Raw genomic sequence first — 4,483 nt, 5'->3', positions numbered from 1 at the left:
ACACACACATACACACACACTAGAGGCCCGTTGCAGGAAGATTCCTGCAAGAATAGGGCTTCCTCCGGCCTATTTCTGCAAGAATAGGGCTTCCTGCAGCCGGAGCGAAGCAGCGGAGAAGGGAGCTAAGCCTGCCTCGGCACACTTTGCTCCCTTCTTCGCTTCCTTGTGCCCTCTATCTCCGCTGCCTCAGCTCCGCTCCCGTGTCCGCTCTCTCGGCTCCACTCCTGTCTCCGCTGCCTCGGCTCCGTCCCTTTTTCCGCCGCTTTGCTCCTTTCTGCAGAGATAGGCTTCTATCTATGCTGTCTTCAGTCTTCGCTCCATGCGTGCATATACAAATTAACCGCCATCTTTTTTTTCTTTTTTTGCGCAAAAGTCACGATTTCATTGAGTGCCACACAGTGTGCTTTGACTCATATCTTTTCCCAGCCCACGAGTGCAAAATATGGAACGCTTCACGAATTTGCGTGTCATCCTTGTGCAGGGGCCATGCTAATCTTCTCTGTATCGTTCCAATTTTAGTATATGTGCTGCCGAAGCAAGCACTAACCGCCATCTTTGTTGGGTTAATTTGCATGCTTGCTCTGATTGGCTGGTGGGCGTAGCGGAGGGACAGTCAATTTGCACGTTTCTCTTTTATTAGTGTGGTTTTTTGGTCTCTATGTCATTATTTCTGCTCTCATCTTTATTATTTCCTTCCTTCTACTTACTCTGGGCTTTTCTTGTTGTTCTAATTCTTTAAGTTGTAGGTTTAAATAGTTTATTGTTGATTTTTCTTTTTTCTTTTTTTTTTTTTAGGTAGGCCTGTAGTGCTATGACCTTCCCTCTCAGGACTGCTTCTGCTGTGTCCCAGAGATTTTTGGTTGTTGTATGTTCATTTTCATTTGTTTCTAGGAAGTCATTTATTTCTTTCTTGATCTCATTGGTAACCCATTCATTGTTTAATAACATGCTATGCAGCCTCCACTTATTTGAATGTTTTTGAGTGTTTTTACTGTTGTTTATTTGTAATTTCATTCCATTGTGATCTGAGAAGATGCTTGATATTATTTCAATCTTCTTGAACATATAGAGACTTGTTTTGTGTCCAAACATATGGTCTGTCTTTGAGAATGACCCATGTGCACTTGAGAAGAATGTATATTCTGCAGCTTTGTGTAGGAATGTTCTATAAAATGTCAATGAAATCCATCTGATCCAGTGTGTCATTTAGAGTTATTGTTTAATTTTTTTATCTGGAAGATCTATCCAGTGAAGTCAGTGGGATGTTAAAGTTCTGTACTATGACTGTATTACTGTTGATCTGTCCCTTAAAGTCCTCTAGATGTTTTTTGGTTAAAATTTATTTAGGCGATCCTATATTAGGTGCATATATGCATACCAGGGTTATATCCTCTTGTTTGATTGGTCCCTTTAGTATTATGTAGTGATCTTTGTTGTCTCTTGTGATGTCTTTCATTTTGAAATCTATTTTGTCAGGAGTATTGCTACCCAAGCTTTTTTGTTTGTTTGTTTCCATTGGCATGGAAAATATTTTTCCATCCCTTCATTCTCATCCTGTGTGAGTCTTTTTATTCTGAGGTGGGTCTCGTGTAGACAGCATATAATTGGCTCATATTTTTGTATCCATTTAGCTATCCTATGTCTTTTGATTGGAGCATTTAATCCATTACATTTATTATTATTGATAGATACTCATTTTTTTTCTTTTTCTTTTGGTACTTATTTATTGCCATTTTAACACTTGGAGTGCGGGTGAATTTCCCGCCAAAATATAAGATGGCTCTGTCTTTTGGTTTTGTTCCATCCACCAAAAGGGTGGATTACAAACAAATATTTGGTAATACGCAGTTACAATTGGCCCGAGTTTACACGTTTCCCGCACTCCACCGCAAATCTATATGAACCGAGTTAAAGACGGCTCCCGCGGAGTACGCGCAATTCACGCGAGCCGACTTAACTCGTTTCCCGCACTCCAAGTGTTAATTTTGTATGCCTATGTTTCTCTCTATATATATTTCTTCTCGTTACAGCAGTCCTTTTAGCATTTCTTGCAGTGCTGATTTGGTGATGACAAACTCTTTTAGCCTTCTTTTTTTGTCTGCAAAGCTCGCTATTGTATCATCTATTTTTTAAAATATATTTTTATTGATTTCAGAGAGGAAGGGAAAGGGAGAGATGGAAACATCAATGATGAGAGAGCATCATTGGCTGCCTCCCACATGCCCCCTACTGGGAACCGTGCCTGCAAACCAGACATGTGCCCTTGACTGGAATCAAACCCAGGACTTTTCAGTTCACAAGCTGATGCTGTATCCACTGAGCCAAACTGGCTAGGGCTGTATCATCTATTTGGAATGATAGCCTTGCTGGATATAGTAATCTTGGTTTCAGATCCTTGCTTTTCATTATCTTGAATATTTCATGCCATTTCCTTCTGGCCTGTAAAGTTTCTGATGGGAAATCAGCTGACAGCCTTATGGGAGCTCCTTTGTATATAACAGATTGCTTTTTTCTTGCTGCCTTTAAGATTCTCTCTTTTTGTCTTTTTGGCATTTTAATTATGATGTATTTGATCGTGGGCCTGCTTGATTCTCTGTGCCTCCTGAACTTGTATGACTTTTTCCTTCACCAGGTTAGGGAAGTTTTCTGCCAGTATTACTTAAAACATGTTCTCTATCCCTTGCTCACTTTCATCTCCTTCTCAAACTCCTATTGTGCAAATACTGTTACACTTTATGTTGTCCCACAGCTCCATTAAGCTGTCTTCCTGTTTTTTTAATTGTTTTTTCTTCTTGGTTCTCTGAGTGATTTTTTCCTACCCTGTCTTCTAATTTACTGATCCGATTCTTGGCTTACCCTAATCTGCTGTGTATTCTTTCCAATGTGTTTTTTATTTGTGCTGTGCCATTCTTTATTTCCGACTGGTCTTTTTTTCATAATTACTATATTTTTTTCTCATGCTTTGAGCATCTTTGCCATGATTATTCTGAACTCTATATCAGATAAATTTATCTCCATTTTGTTTAGCTCTTCTTCTGGTTCTTCTTTGGATTTTTCATTTAGGGGTTGTTTTTTTTGTCTCCCTATTTTTGGCTGCCTCTTTGGGTTTGTGTTTATGTATTAGGTAGTTCTGCTCTGACTCCCAATGTCTAGTGCAGGACAATGTCAGATGCTGTTTCTGATTGGCCCTGAGTACCCTGCTTGGAGCTATCAGCAATCCACAGCTTGTGGCTCCCTGTGCTGGGGCTGGGTGTCTTTGGAAAGGACCAAGATGTATACCAGGGCCTTCTTTTCCTAGCCCTGGGTCCAGAAGGGGATCAGGTAAAGATTCAAAGCCTCCAGAGATCTGCCTCTGCCTGTAGTCTGATTGTATTCAGGCTTGATTAGCCTCAGGGTATCGACTACAGAGTGGGGCCACAGGTCTCCCAATAGGGTGGGGCAACTGCCTTCCCCTCAGGCTAAAACTGCTTGGATAGCAAAGGTCTGTGGAGAAAGATGTCCATAGATGAGGAAATGATTCAGCACAGGTAAATAGGTGGCTGCCCTCCAAGCTCCAACCCGACTCTCCTCACACAGCTCCAGTCTACTCTGCCCTCCCTCTGCCAGAGCCCAAGATGAGTGGCTGCACACAAAATCTTGTTCATTGGCCCTTTAAGAGAGTGCCTGCATTTCCAGCAGTCTCTGGCTAGCACACAGCAACCCTGCTGCTTTTCACAGCCAGATGTTATGTGGGTACCTTTCTCAGTTCTGGTTCTCTGGGCTGGGGAGCCCAGCTTGGGGTTTAGACCCCAGAGTTCTCAGTGGGAATCCCCCATAGCTAAGATATCCCTCTGGACCTTCAGCTGCTATCTATGGGAGCCTGGCCAGCCCTTTCAGATTTCCGCATGTCCTACCAGTTTCGATGTGGTCTCCACTTTCCGTCCTCGGTTATCAGTGTTCTCTCCAGTCTACAGTCGGTTTTTCTGTATTTTAGTTGTATTTCCAGTTTGGTACTGGGAGAGTATCAGTGTAGCTTCTACTTACTCTGCTGCCATTATTTCCTCCCTGCCTTTAGATTTTTGATTGGGCACATTACCCAGCCTCTCTAAGCTTATCTCCTCCTTATCAAAGTTGGGAAAAACAATGCTCAGCCCATGTCCCAGTGTTATTTAAAGAAAATATCTCATAGGGAAGCAAAGTACCCTATAAAGGTAAGGCGTGGGGAAGAGGTTCTCAGACATCAACCTTTCCTGATTAACAAAATCCATTGGAGCCTGGCTGGTGTGGCTCAGAGGTTGAGCATTGGGAGGTCACTGGTTCCATTCCCAGTCAGGGCACATGCCCAGGTTGCGGGCTCCATCCCCAGTAGGGGTGTGCAGGAGGGCAGCCCATCAATGGTGTTCCTTTCTCATCGATGTTTCTCTCTATGCTCCCTTACTCTTCTCTAAAACAAAAACGTCCACTCTAGCTCGTTTGGCTCAGTGGATAGAGCGTGGGTCCG

At 42.7% G+C, this 4,483-nt stretch overlaps 1 non-coding gene across 1 annotated transcript; it reads right to left on the bottom strand.

The window, feature by feature from the left end:
* Positions 1–439: 439 nt before the first annotated feature.
* On the bottom strand, positions 440–546 carry LOC111826641. The gene has a single exon (XR_002829994.1). It is a non-coding gene; the product is annotated as a U6 spliceosomal RNA (small nuclear RNA).
* Positions 547–4,483: the final 3,937 nt, after the last annotated feature.

The sequence above is a fragment of the Myotis lucifugus genome, unplaced genomic scaffold (assembly GCF_000147115.1).
Source record: "Myotis lucifugus unplaced genomic scaffold, Myoluc2.0 scaffold_91, whole genome shotgun sequence".
In the NCBI taxonomy this organism is placed as follows: Eukaryota; Metazoa; Chordata; class Mammalia; order Chiroptera; family Vespertilionidae; genus Myotis; species Myotis lucifugus.
The sequence above is the reverse complement of the archived record's forward strand: the minus strand, read 5'-3'. Positions and strand labels throughout refer to the sequence as shown.